This window comes from Acomys russatus, chromosome 23, assembly GCF_903995435.1.
Source record: "Acomys russatus chromosome 23, mAcoRus1.1, whole genome shotgun sequence".
NCBI classification, from domain to species: domain Eukaryota; kingdom Metazoa; phylum Chordata; class Mammalia; order Rodentia; family Muridae; genus Acomys; species Acomys russatus.
The window spans coordinates 58,833,858-58,849,327 of NC_067159.1; the positions used below are offsets into that span (position 1 = coordinate 58,833,858).

General features: G+C 40.0%; 1 protein-coding gene across 2 annotated transcripts in view; it reads right to left on the reverse strand.

The window, feature by feature from the left end:
* The window catches only part of Lrrc7 (leucine rich repeat containing 7), a 471,125-nt gene that overhangs the window by 442,134 nt on the left and 13,521 nt on the right, over positions 1 to 15,470 (reverse strand). The gene's annotated exons all lie outside the window — the stretch shown is intronic.

Sequence of the window (15,470 nt, forward strand, 5' to 3'; positions counted from 1 at the left end):
AGGAATCCATCATGGGTGTTCCTGTTTTATTGTGCCTTCCACAGGGGCATTACTTAAGGCTCAGATGGCCTTGCTTCAGAGCCTGTGTGATTTATGCCTCCTGGGCAGAGAGATTTTTCCTCTTGACATCTGTGAGGCAAACACCATTCTGAGATGCAGCTTCTTCTTATCCATTGCCCCTTTTGATAAGGTGCACACATAAAATTTCCTTGGCAGCCCTGGATGCTAATGTAAGCTAATAGAAGTGAAATGTTTATGAAGTGGGGATATTTTGGTGATTGACCATCTCACTGCTCAGCAGTTTCACTGGGATTTTATCTTTATAAATTTTCAGGCAGAAAACAAGTTAACTATCCCTTAACAGTTTTCAGAAACACAAGTATACTTTACTCTTTTAATTTTATTACTTAGAATTTGTTTCTTATTTCAATTAATTGTGGCATGATATACTAGAGTTTAAACTAGATTTATATGTGAAATCCAAGTTGTTTAGTGTTTACGCAAAATAGTCACAGGATCTATCCATCATTTATTAACATAATTAATGATATATTTAATGGTAATTTTTATGACAGATGTTTCAATGTATATCCTTCTCCCATTCTTACATGTAGGTGAGACTAAGCAGAGCTCAGAGACTGCACTTCTAAAAAAGGCTATCTTATATTTAGTTTTCGTGTTTATTACTCACATTTGATATTCTTGGAGAGTGACCTGGATCCTTTAGCTGGGATCTTATAGCTTAACTGTGCAACATAAGCTGACGAGACTCCTTAGTGAATGGCATTGTCATGATTTCTTGGATACACTGTTAGAATTTTAGGACATGATCCTTGCTATTATGGCCTGGATCCAGAAGGTCTCCATGGACTCATGTTAGGAAAGCTTGATCCATAGTTGGTAGTATTACTTTAATCATTGTGGAGCCTTTAGGACATAGAGTTAGCTGGAAGATGTAAATCACTAGATGTAGTTCTCACTCAACCTTGGTTCAAGTCCAGCTCTCTTTGTTTTCCCTTGCATTAGTGTTCTACCTCCAGAGACAGCGGCTTCCTTTGCCATTTCCACCTTGCTGATAAATGAAAACTTCTAAAACCCATGAACCAACATAAATTCTTCCTCATTTAGCTTTTTTTTTGGCCGGATATTCTGTTCAGAGAAGTATAGACTTACTTGCTCCTACAGGCCCTTTGCCATTGCGACACCAGTACATATTTCAGACATTATATCTCACTAGGAGAAGTGGTTTACAGCAAAGGCATTTTGGAGAAGAGGCAGGGCCTCCTCACTACTGAGTAAACACAATCCACAGTCTCAGTCACAGTGTGAAGAAAGGATGCCTATGCACAATGATTGTGAGCCATTGTTGACATTATTAGACTTTGCTGATTTGAGTTGCCAACTGACACATTTAAGTTCTTTGGCATAACATGATGTAAGAGCATGGAAGAGTAGCCTTCTAACTCCATTAAAGAGCTCTTCCCACTAATAATTTGTTGATTATTCTATTTCATTATCGTGGCTAATATGGTTAAGTTCACCAGAAAGACACTCTTACTGAAGTTTAGAGATGCAGAAACCTGCCCTGCTTTCTAGTTAAAGACACAGAATAATCAAATCTTCTATAATTTCAAGTATTTTAGAATATAAACAATAACTTATTTAAAGAAATAAAAAATTTAATAACATGTGGCGATGTTAATTTATTATAAACAGATAGCATTGGAGGATAGTTAATGTATGAATGCCTTTCAATATATTTCTTCTTATAACCTATCTATATTACAAGGCTGAGGTTGGGAGATTGCATTACAGAGGAAGATAATGAACACAGCTGAGAACAAAGAAATCATTACTCAGTCTTAAGTATCAATACAAGCGATTGACAGAGTATATTTTATACAATCCTGGAGTTTTAAAAGCTACACATTAAATATCAAACTAAGAGAAATGGACAAAAATTCTAATTTTATCTGACATTATCTGATGTTCTCTTCAAATGAAACAAGTGCTTGGCTGTACAGGACGAGTCAAGACAACTGGAGCAAAGAGAACTATGGATGCCAATAAGGGGCCTAGCGTTAAGGCGAAAGATGTGGGGTGTATGTGTGGATCTCACATAAAGAATCCCTCATCTCTCTCTCTCTCTCTCTCTCTCTCTCTCTCTCTCTCTCTCTCTCTCTCTCTCTCTCTCTCTCTCTCTCACTCTCTCTCTCTCTCTCTCTCTCTCTCTCTCTCTCTCTCTCTCTCTCTCTCTCTCTCTCTCCTCTCTCCTCCCCTCAGTGCTCTCTGCACATCTGATCTCTATTCCTGTTACGTCCCATGCCCTCTCCTACTCAGTTCCCTCACTCCATGATCTACTTCAGATGTCTATTTTATTTCCTTTTCTGAGTGAGATTCAACTATCTTCCTTTAGAAGCTCCTTGACTTCTTTGGCTCTGTGGATAGTAACATGGTTATCCTGTACCTTATGGCTAATATACACTCATCAGTGAGTATATAACACGCGTGCCTTTCTCATTCTTCATTGCCTCACTTAGGATGATCTTTTCTCATTTCATCTATTCCTACAATTTGCATGGTGTTTTTGTTTTTAATAGCTGAGTAGCATACCATTGCGTAAATGTACCACAGTTTCTTTATCCACTGTTCCATCGAGGGACATCTAGTTTTTTTTTCCAGTTTCTGGCTATTATGAATAAAGCTGCTGTTAATATCATTGTGCAAATGGCTTTGTGGTATGGTGAAGCATCTTTCAGGTATATGCCCAGGAGTGGTATAGCTAGGTCTTGAGGAAGACCTATTCCCAATTTTTTGAGAAACCTCCAGATTGATTTCCAATGTGGTTGCACAGGTTTGCACTTCCACCAGCAATAGAAGAGTGTTTCCCTTGGTCCACATTCATACGTGCTCTGTCACGTGAGATCTTCTAAGCCATTCTGATGGGTGTAAGATAGAATCTCAGAGTCCAAGTCATTTTGATTTGCATTTCTCTGATGACTAAGGACATTGAGTATTTCTCTAAGTGCTTCTTGGTCATTAGAGAATCTTCTGTTGAGAATTCTCTGTTTAGCTCTGTTCTCCATTTTAATTAGGTTATTTGGTTTGCTGGTGTTTAATTTCTTGACTTCTTTATACATTTTGAATATTAGCACTCTGTGGGATGTAGTGTTGGTGAAAATATTCTTCCAGTCTGTGGGCTGCTATTTTGTCTTATTGATAATGTCTTTTGCCTTGCAGAACCTATTTAGTTATATGAGGTCCCATTTATTAATTGTTGATTTAAGTATCTGAACTATTGGTGTTCTGTTCTGGAAGTTGTCTCCTGTGCCAGTGAGTTCAAAACTGATCTCCACTTTCTCCTTGAATAGATTTAGTGTATCTGGTCTTTCAATCAGCTTGGATTTGAGTTTTATGCAGGGTGATGAATTTTGGATCTATTTGCATTCTTCTACAAGCAAATATCCTGTTAGACTAACACCATTTGTTGCAGATGCTTTCCTCTTTTCATTGTATGGTTTTGGCTTCTTTCCCAAAAAGCAAGCATCCATAGGTGTGTCGGCTTATTTCTGGGTCTTCTATTAGATTCCATTTATTTACTTGCCTTGTTTTATTCCAATACTATACAGTATTTTTTATGACTATCGCTTTGAAGTATCACTTGAATTCAGGGATGGTGATACCTCCAGAAGTTCTCTTATTGTACAGTATTATTTTAGTGATCCTGGCTTTTTTCCATATGAAGTTGAGAATTACTCTTTCCAGGTCTATAAAGAATTGTTTTAGACTTTTGAGGGGCAATTGCATTGAGTCTGTAGATTGCTTTCAGACAGAGGATACTCCTGTGAGTTTATGGGGGCTGACCCTAGCTGAGACGCCTAGCAATGGGTATTAAAGAGCCTGATGTTGCTACCTCCTCTAGCCAGATAAGACTCCCAGTAGAGTGAGAGGGACACCAACCCACTCATAAAGCCTTTCACCCAAATTTGTCTTGCCTATAAGAAGTGTAGGGGTAAAGATGGAATAGAGATTGGGGTAATGGCAAACCAATGAGTGGCCCAACCTGAGACCTTCCCCATGGGAGAAAGCCAACTTTAACTATTAGTCACACTCTGTTATTTTTGAAGACATGACCCTAACATAACTGTCTTGAGAGGCTTCATCCAGCAACAGACAGAAACAGATGCAGAGACCCACATCCAAAGGATAGGTTGAACTCAGAGAGCTCTATAGAAGATTGGGAGGAAGGGTAGAGAGAGCCAAAAGGGTTAATTATACAACAAGACCTACACAGTCAACTAAGCTGGCCCCATAGAGGTTCACAGAGACTGAACCACCTACAAGAGAGCATTCATGGCATGGGCGTAGACCCCCTACAGCAGACGTGCAGCTTGGCCATCATGTGGGTCCCCTAACAATGGGAGTAGGAGCTGTCTCTGACTGTTGCCTGCCACTGAATCCCTTTCACCTAGCTGGACTTCCTTGTCAGGCTCCATGTGAAAGGATGTTCTTAGTCTTGGGACTTGGAGAAGAGCCGGGAGGGAACTGGGTTCAGGTTGTAAAGTGATTAAATTAATAAACGTTAAAAAACACAACAAAACAAAAGAAAACACCACCACCACGACCACCACCACCACCACCACCACAGCAACAACAACAAAGAATCTTTCATTTGAATCTTATGTTTTTGTTCCCCAAAGGCCCTGAAAATCTAAAAGCTCCTCAGAACACTGGAGGGCCTCAGTGCTATTTGCTTTAGCAGACCGAAGGAGGTCTCTGTAGACATAGGCCCAGAAGTCCAGGCCCCAGAGAGTCCTTATGAGAAACTAAGTGTCCAAGCTCAAGTTTCTCAGGGTGAGCAGGAGTGGCAGAAAGGTTCTAAAAGCCTGGTGTGTTGGAAATAAGATCATATAAAATACTGTTACTGAGTATTCAGTAGTGTGAGGGGATATACATAAATTTAGTGATAGTATGTGCACAGAGATCAGAGGAAAGAGAGGGTATGTCATTTAGAAATTGCAATCTCTTTCACAGTTAGTCATGTACACCTGCCTGTACAAACACACCAAGACACCCCCACCCTGCATGCACACACACACACACACACACACACACACACACACACACACACACACACTCACTCACTCACTCACGGGAGGGGTGAACAGCAGCAGCGGCAACTACAGTATGAAAAGCAAAAGAGGAAGAAATTGTTTTAGATTGAATGCAACTTAAAAGTTTTATAAGAAAATAGAAATATAATAGGTACAGGAATATAGGTTAGAGATTGTTAAAGCTGTGTTACTTCATCATATTAATTATTATGGCCATTAGTTTAAATGTAATCAAATCCTAAATAAAAATGTCTGGTTATTAACAGTTTACAAAGCATTTCAATTTATAATCCTCAATTTTCATCATCATATGATGAGGTAGACATGGTATTGTTTTCTTTATTTGGAGGGAAATAAAATCGGTTTTTAATAAATAACAATATAATAGTTTTTTGTAAAACTGTGCAGCCTACTTGACATTTCTTCAATATTGGCACAGCTAAAGCTCAAATCCAGAGTTATTTTTGTTTTCCTTTTTGTTTTCAATCACTCCAAATCTTATGCCTTCTTTGTTTTTTGAATAGGATTTGTTGTATTTAGACTTTATAGTTCATTTAGGAAAGTCAACCCTGTCATCTGCATTAACAACAGAAAGAAAGAAGTGGTTTAGAAAGTAGATCTGCTCACACCTTTTATGAAACTTCATGCTAGCTCTTTTGCTATTCATTTATTGGTGGAGAAGTGACAACTGGCCCTGAGTCCATGCCCTTCTCTGAGCCTCCAGACTGTGAAGTGACTAGAGGTGAAGTTGAGTGAACTGCAGAAGAGGAACCAGTGTAGACCCCCAGAGATTGCTAGAGGTGACATAAGTCATGAGCTATGGAACTCACTGAGGAAACAGTAATGAGTGTGAGTTGGCATCAATCAGGAAACTCAAGAAAAGTACATGCAATGTATGTGAAGAAGTGAAATAATGAACAGAGGAGACTTTTAAAGGGAAATTTTCTCTGTATGGGAGAGATGTGACATCACACATCGACACTGACATCATACTATATTTTTCCATTTTCATACTTACAGATTTCCCAGGGGGAGGAAAGACATACAAATCTGCCATGCATGTGCTTCATATACCAAAGGAAAGAAAACAGTGCCTTCCACAGACTGCCATACTCAAAGAGCAAATGCTTCCCAGAGTTGCACCATTTATGTAGGCTATGCTTTCTTGTACAGATTTTTACAAAACTGAAAATTCAAAGTTTAACAAAAAAATTAGATGTCTTATATCTTAAATTATTTTCCCTTAGGAGTTGATGACAATATTTTAGAGATAAAGAACAAGCCAAAGGTCAGAATATTCTCCACAGTTGAGTGGAGAGTGTGATATGACTTTCTCACGTACTCTGGTGCCTCACATTTGACCATGTCCCCTGGAGGGGGAGACCTGGTGGCACTCAGAGGAAGGACAGCAGGTTACCAAGAAGAGACTTGATACCCTATGAGCATATACAGGAGGAGGAAATCCCCCTCAGGAACAGTCATAGGGGAGAGGAATAAGGGGAAAATGGGAGGGAGGGAAGAATGGGAGGATACAAGGGATGGGATAACCATTGAGATGTAACAAGAATAAATTAAAAAAAAACCCTAGGTGATGCCTGGGCTCTATACCCACATGAACAAACCAAACATGAACATGAATTCAGACACACACACACACACACACACACACACACACACACACAGTGTACATGCAGACATATATACACACAGGAAATATTAATTTGCCAGATGGATAATGGAAATGAAGTCAGACTGGTTGAGTACAGTGATATTCACCATTTTATGTATGGGTACAGTAAGAGAAAGAAAGAAAAATCTCTTAAATAAGTCAATATTTTAAGCCGCATGAATTTAATCTTAAGTTTGAATTATCTTTAACATGACTGGAAACAATAAGGCCAAGTGTCAGACAAACTCTTGTCCCTCCACTGTGTGAGTGGTAAATCTAGTCCAGAGTAAGCCTTTAGCATTATAGATTTATGCGAGAGTCTGTGTCCTTCTATTTCTAAAGCCATTTTGTAAGCAATGCTTTTAGGAGTGGATATTCATCTATGGAGTAAAGGAACCAAAGACATTATCTTGTAAGATGTTTAAGATGAACAATGGGAGAGTTTGATAATTAAAACTCTTTGAAGCCTGTGTTTCCTGGTAATAGTTTGTGCAGTTCTTTCCACACTCCCTGGTGGCTAGCTGTGTCATTCTGACAAGGTCAGTGGCCCTCATTTAACTGGCTGCAAATGTTTTATCACATCTTGTACTTCTAAGAAATGTTTACTGTGCTCGTCCACAACTTATTCTTGACATCTACAGGCTATTTGGAAGCTTTTTTTTTCTTTCTTTCTTTTTTTTTTTTTTTGGTGCTTTCAGTACAATTTAATATCACAGGTTATTTCCATATGCAGAGTGATATTCATTACAATGGTTCAACTTATAAACACGCATGTATTACTATATCATGTGCACCTGGTATATGCTTTTTTTCCCCTGTCAGCTATAGTGGTAGAATTCTGAGACTTGTGAGTACTGGAAGAGTGTCCTGTCACTAAGCCATATCCCTAATACCATTTTATAAGTTTATTGTTTGGAAATTTCACACATATAGCAATGTATCTTGATTATACCTACTCCTCACTTGCCCCCTTCAACTGCCCCCCAGAGCCCTTATCAATCTGTCTCCCAACTTTACGTCCTCCTATTAATTAAGTAATTTTTAAAAAACAAACTGAGGCTATTCATTATTGTCTGCAAGTGCTTGAATGTGGGGGTCATCCAATGAGGCATGAGAAACCTTCCAGTAGCCATAAACCTAAAGAAAAGTGACCCTCCTAAAGCCACGAACTGCAGACAGCCCCTCAGATAGGGTTGAGGCCTCAGGAAACCCTTTCATCTCCATGCAGGGATTTTATCTACGTTTATCCTGCACAGGTCTTATGTAGGTAAGCACCGATGCTGTGAGTTCATATACATAATGGCCACGTCACATCCAGAGGATAGCACTTCATAGCTCTCTGCTCCATCTCCCAGCTCTTACATTCTTCCCGTCCCCACTTCCTCCTTGTCCCCCCACACTTGGCAAGTGTTGATACAGGTGTCCCATTTATTACTGAGTACTCATAGTTGCTTATTCTTAGCATTCTTAATAGGAATGTGACTCTACATTATCTACTGTCCTCTACAACAAGGTGATTCTCTGATCAAGGTTTGGAGCAGCAGAAAACCAGAGTTGGAAGGCAGTTTGACAACTTGATTGTTTAGAAAAGCACCATCACTATGTTCTTTCCTAGGCTCTATGACTTCCCTAGTGCTGGGTTTTAATCATGCTTATATCACCAGGCATGAATTCCCTCCTGTGGAGCAGGCCTAAAATCCAACCAAGAGAATTGTCCCTTGCTCCCATCAGCAATCTTGCCACCAGTTGGACCATCTTACCCAACTGATCATCATTGTAGCCTCAGGGTTCATGGCTGGATTAGACTACTGTATCTAGCCTGATCTATAGAACTAACATATTTTATCTGAAAAATAAAAGAATCAGAATACTCTGCAACATGGATTCCTGGCATTCTAAGCTTTCATATAATCCTGTAGCTTTTCTATAAATGTTCATTTTAAAAATTTATTTAATCACTCTATATCCAATCCTCTTCTCCCATTCCCTGCCCTCTTCCTCCCAATTGGTACCAAGCCACCCTGGCATCTCATGTAACAGCAGGACTAAGCACATCCTCCTGTACCAGGGAGTGGTGAGGCAGCCCACCCAGGAGAAAGTGAACCAGCAGCAGGTAACAGAGTCAGAGAGAGTCCCTGCTCCTAATGTTAGGCGACCCACATGATGACCATGCTGCACATTTGCTATATCTAGGTCCGTCCCATGCATGCTCTTTGGTTGGTGGTTCAGTCTCTGTGAGCCCCCGTGGGTCCAGGTTAAATTACTCTGCAGTTTTTCTTGTGGTACCCTTGACCCCTCCAGCTTCCTCTATGCTTCCCACTCTTCCACAGCATTCCCAAGCTTGGTCCATTGCTTGGTCTTGCGTCTGCATCTGTCTCCATCAGCTGCAGATGAAGCTAGTTATTACAGACTCCTGTCTGCAAGCGTAGCAGAGTACCACTAATAATCATAGTATTCAGCCCTCTCCTGTGGGGTGGGTCTCCAGCTGGGCCAGTCACTGTTTTGCCATTCACTCAATATCTGTTCCACCTTTACCCCTATACTTCTTGTAAATTTTGGGTTTTATGAGTGGGTTGGTGTTACTCCCCCTCTACTGGGAGTCTCACCTGGCTACAGGAGGTGAGGACTTCATGTTCCTTAACAGCAGCTGCTTGGAATCTCAACTAGGGTCACCTCTAAAAGTTCATTTTCTAAACTGCACTTGATGCTTGTTTCCCTGTGAATGGGGACAGGGAACTTAATGTTTAAAGTGATTATATAATGATACATCATATTATAATGATATTACATGACAATTGTATTTTTATTCCTTTCCTGATTATCATATTTTTTTCAAAGAGCTGGTGAGGATTTTATGTATGTATGTATGTATGTATGTAAACTCAAATAAGTAACTTTGTATATGTTTGTAGTAAAACATTAACAAGGATCTGCATGGTTTGTTGTAAGTTAGTGGAAGAGCTCTGTGAACACGTATGGGGCACTGTGTGAGGTATCCTGTTAAACATACAATGTCAATGAGAATAGGATGGGAGAGCTTTCTAATGATGCAGCCACTCTGTTCAAGTAGAGAGGAAAATGGGAATCTACCAAGTGTACCCAACAGCATCTTCATCCCCAAATGAATATTAAATGAATACATTGTTTCAGTGAGACAGGGGCAAGATGATCACCAGAGAACACCCAAAGTATCATAAAGGCAATGCTGTTCTAGGCTGTATTTTAGCCAAATTATTGAACCATTTAATCATCTGCACAAGATAGCTATTATTGCACTAACTTCAAATGAATACACTGTGATGTGCTTTGTTAAAACAATTAACCTTCTAAGGTCACTTAGCTACAGATAACAACAGAAAATCTCTAAAACCAATCTTTGATCTAACTGCGTTCAAAGACACGTGCCACTGCATCAGATACCAGAAAAATACAACTTGGATAGGTATTTGGCAGTTTCAAAGGCCAGAATAACAATGAGATATAGATGAAATAACATGGAATGACAAAATCCTTTGTCTTCTAATGCATAGGGCTCCCACAGAACACCTTTGTATATTTTTTTTCTCATGAAGTAAGAGGTATAGAATCTGAAGGAATGCACCCATCCTACATCGTCACCTCTGGAGCAACTCCTTCTGATAACATCTTACAGCCAGATTTCATAAACTCTTTAGCTAATCACAACAGGGAAATAAAGTAAGTATTCTAAAGAGATGTCCTCACCCTCCAAGCCAAGCTCCCAGTTTACGAAGCAGATTCCTCTGGATTGAAACAAGAGGTGGCTCATGAAGCTAAAGAGGTGAAAAAAAAGACGTCACAGGTCTAGGACAGTGGAAACTTGCAATATTTTTCAGAGGCCTCTATAAGAACAAGGAAATCCCAAAATTTGTGGACAAATAGATGGGACTAGAAATGATCATAATGAGTGAGTTTACCCAGAAGCAGAAAGACTCACATGGTATATACTCACTTATAATTGGGCACTAGCCCAAAAGGCATGTCCCATGAAAGTCTTCACTTACCAGGAGATTGGGATAGATGTGAGGACATCCTACTGAGACTCTGGGTAAGAGAAATATAGGAGGTGGGGAAATAGAACGACACAGTGGGTTCTAGAAACCTACAAGAAGAACATCATGATGGGTGGATCGGGGCCTAGGGGGTCTGCTCAAACTATTGCACTAACCAAGGTCAATACAATAGTAAACATCAAACCCCTACTCTGATCTATACAATGGACAGGACATTCTCCACAGTTATGTGGAGAGCAGGGACTGACTCTGACATGAACTCTGGTGCTGCATATTTGACCACCTCCCCTTGGTGGGGAGGCCTGGTGGCTCTCATAGAAAGAATAAGCAGGCTACCAAGATGAGACTTGATACCCTATAACCATATAGTGGTGGAGGAGGTCCCCCTTGGTCATAGACCTAGGGGAGCGAGAAGGAGGGAGGAGTGGGAGGATACAAGTGATGGGATAATAATTGAGTTGTAATCTGAATAAATTAATAAAATTAAAATAAAAAATAAAAAGAACCTGTTCATAACTGGAAAAAAAAAAGATTTTCAGAGGCCTCTGAACCGATTCCTAGAAGGAGTAAGCAAATGTGAAGGGAATAGAGGGACTAGATGAGCTGTCAAGAAGAGATTCTTAATTCTGTCCAGCTGCTGCCTGTAAGCTATGCAGAAGTCTATGGCTGGAGCTTTTGCGGACCACCATCCATGGTGAGGTGCACATTTTAGTGCTGCACTGCTTTGACTCATCCCTGCACTTGTTGTGTGTAACACCCCCCCACCACCACCACCATATCTCTGTTAGTAGTTCCAATAAAGAGCCATTGCTCTACTAAGTTGGACTTTGGTGTAATAGTTACATTGATCTATGACAGTTTCTTTCTGGGGTGAGTACATATGTCAGATCATAGGAAAAGTCCCAGAGTTTCTTTTGTTTTGTCTTTTCCTTTATTTAGCAGAACACAGGATATTAAGCAGTGGCAAAACGGGAAGCCAAAACACCTGTTTGTATGCACATTGGCGTGATAAAGTGAACCACTCTTAAAGCCCGATCTTAAAGAACATAAAATGAACCAACCAAAAATGGGAGCCAGCAAAATGTAAGTGTTTGTACTTACAAGGCGATTCAAGTGGCTTTGCTCAGATGATCAAGTGTACTGATAGTCTGTTGTGGGGAAACAAACAACACTAATATTTTTATTTAATATCCCCACCTGGGGAGTTAAGGGTTTTTTTGTTAAAATACAATATGAGAAATTATAAACTAATCATGCTTTAGCATGACAGCTCTTGAACATAAAACATCCATTTTAAACACAGCCTTCTTACCTATCTTTGGAGGTCTCTATACTATTTAAATTGGCAAAAAGAACCAAAACCATGAAAAAAGAAAGCCTGAAAAACACTGTTCCAGAGATTAGTTTGTTATTCCTAAAATCCAGAATCTAACTTATTTAAACAAACAAATAAACAAACAACTACTATTAAAGTATAAACAAAACATGGTTTAAAGAATTTAATTTATTAGAATTTCCGCTCGCCCATCACGTTGCTTGTGTTCTAGTACACTTCCTCTCCTTTGGAATATTTCTTCTCCCACTCAACCGGCAGTCTCTTTCTAGTTTCCTAGATTATTAAGGAGTCCAAACTGCAGATTCAATGCTAAAATCCATGTATGAATAATAACGTGATTTTTTTCTGAGTTTGGGTTACAGTATAATGTTTAATAGAGCCACCAATTCATCTGCAAATCCATTTTTATTTACAGCTTAATGAAGTTCTATTCTACATTGGTACCATAGTTCCATCACCCATTCCTGGTTGAAGAACATCTAGATTGTTTTCATGGCCTGACTATTGTGAATGGAACAGCTATGAACATAAGTGAGTAAGTGTTCCTGTGTTTGGGGTCATATGTTAGATCTGTTTCTGGTTCGTGAAAACCACAAAATGCAATAATAACGAGCATGGCAAGGCATGCATAGTAGTGGAATTGTGGCAAAGATGCTTTATGGGGCAACTAGCTGATTTCTAATTGGATGTACAGTCTGCTCAACGGGGAAGCCTATGTTGGCACTACAAATCTAGACAAGAATGTATGGCCAGAACCACGTAGGCTTTCAGGGTAAGCTGACTACTATTACTCTGCTGAATATGAGTATCGTACAAAACTACATTTATGTCTCTATATCTCGAATTAGTGCATTGTCAGATCTGATCAGAGAAGGTTCTTTGTTACAGTAGAGGGTGGTTAATCCAGAAGCCCACACTTGGTCAAAATCCAGAGTGGGGTGATGAGCCATAAATGGAACATGTCTATCCACAGCCACTCGCCTATGCTTAGGCACCATCTGAGAAGAGGAGGCAGAAAGATGAAGATCCCAAGGATCAAGAAGAAATGGCACAAAACAGTATCTTCTGGACATGAACTCACACATGAAGGACCAGTTCATACATGAACTCACAGCAGCTGTGCTTGCTCGCATAAGACCTGCCCAAGATCAGACCAGTCAGCATCCCATCCTGAAATGGGAAGGTTCACATGAGCTCCCTCCCTTAGTTAGGAACTGTATACAGTTGATGGTTTTAGGGGTGGAAGGGTCAGTTTTCTAATTGTGTGGACCCTAGTAGGTAGACTGTACTCCAGTGGATGGCCCTCAGCCCAGAGTATATGGGTGGCACTGGATTTCATGGTTTGTTTTCTTAAAAGACATGAAGTTATCAGATACAGGTAGGTAAGGTGTGGATCTTAGAAGAATTAGGGGGAGGAGTAAGGAGTGAATAAGATCTTATACATTATATGGAATTCTCAAAGAATTAATAAAAACATTAAGACAAATCATTCAAGCTTATTGATTTCACCTATGAACAAAATGAAACCTTTTCTGTTTGAAAATAAGATTTATAAATAACCATTTAATCCAAAATTTAAGGCATAATATATACAATTTTAAATATCGAATAGAGTTGTAAGTACCTCAGATCTCATAAAGTACACCCATTCTTGAAATCTCAAAGGCTCTCTAATTTTGTTATATTACTAAGCTCCAATGTTTCAAAAAGATAAGTTTCCTTTCACCAAGAACTAAATGGTTGTTATTCTATATTTTCAAGCTGCATATATTTTCCAAATGCTTTACACCTTAGTGAAATATTAAGGCATAGCAAAGGGAAACCTTGGGAAAATTTGAAAATGCATTTAAATTCAAAGAAAGCCAAAAATTTGTTCATACCTGTCTTAGGGTTTCTATTGTTGCAAGAAAACACTACCAGTAAAAAGCGAGTTGGGGAGGAAGGTCTTTATTCAGCTTACACTTCCTTATTGCTGTTCATCACCAAAGGAAGTCAGAATGGAAACTCAAAGAGGGAAGGAACCTGGAGGCAGGGGCTGATGCAGAGGCCATGGAGGGGTGATGTTTACTGGCTTGTTCCTCCTGGTTTGTTCAGCCTGCTTCCTTATAGAAGAATCCAGGGCTACCAGCCCAGGGCTGGCAGCATTCACAGTGAGCTGGGCCCTCTCTCCCTTTATTTAATTGAAAAAATGCCTTACGGCTAGACCTCATAGAGGCTTTTCTTCAACTGAGGCTTCTTCCTTCCTCTCTGATGCCTCTAGTTTGTGGCAAGTTGACATAAAATGAGCCAGTACAACTAACCTCTTGTCAACCTGACACACAAACACATCACTATTAAGCCACATCCTTCCCTTATTCATCCCCAAGATCTCACATTAAAAACAGAAATAACAGCCTGGTGCCGTGGTGCAGGCCTTTAATCCAAGCACTCAGGAGGCAGAGGCAGGTGGATCACTGTGAGTTCAAGGCTAGCCTGGTCTGCAAAGCAAGTCCAGGACAGCCAAGATAACACAGAGAAACCCAATCTCAAAACAAACAAACAAACAATAACAATAAAACAACAACAAAAAACCCTCACAAAATAAAAAAGTCCAATAATCTTTATAAATTCAAACACATTAAAATTCCCATCCCTTTAAAACAGCCAATCTCTTCCACCGCTGCCGGGTGGGGTTGGGGTCTCTTGCTCTAAGTGGGCTGCACTTTCACCAAAAGCTTCCCCAAGACATCTTCCTGGTGCCATGTCTCAACTTCTTCACATGGCCTCATTAATCCTCGTCCTTCAACTGCCACTAAGGCGGCATCTTCACCGACGGCCACTCCGGCCTCTCACAGTACCACACCTCAGCTGCCCTTCATGACCCATCATGCCTTTACAACCGGTACTACCTGGGTATTACCAAGTCTGGTTACCAATACAAGGCACAATCATGGCTGCCTCTGGAACACAGCTTCACTGTGTTCTCAGGAAAAACAAAACCAAAACCAAAACAAACAAACAACTTCTCAGAAGATTCCACCCCAGTGATGCTGATCTCTTCTTAATCAGCACTAATTTCTTAGCTCTAGCTGAACAGCATCAGCTGTCCCAGTAAAGCAAAGGTTTCTCTGCGCTCGTGCTGGTTTCTTGTTAATCATGGCTGACTCTTCAGCTCCAGTTGACCACAGAAGTAGGTTTCACTACTGTGGGGACCTAAGGTGCAGGACTCCAGGAGGCAGCCATGTTAAGTATTGTCCCCACCAGGAGGCAGCCCCATGTTAAGAATACAAACTGTCTTTTTGAAAAACAATAAAGCCAAGAGACAGCTGCAGAAAGAAGCT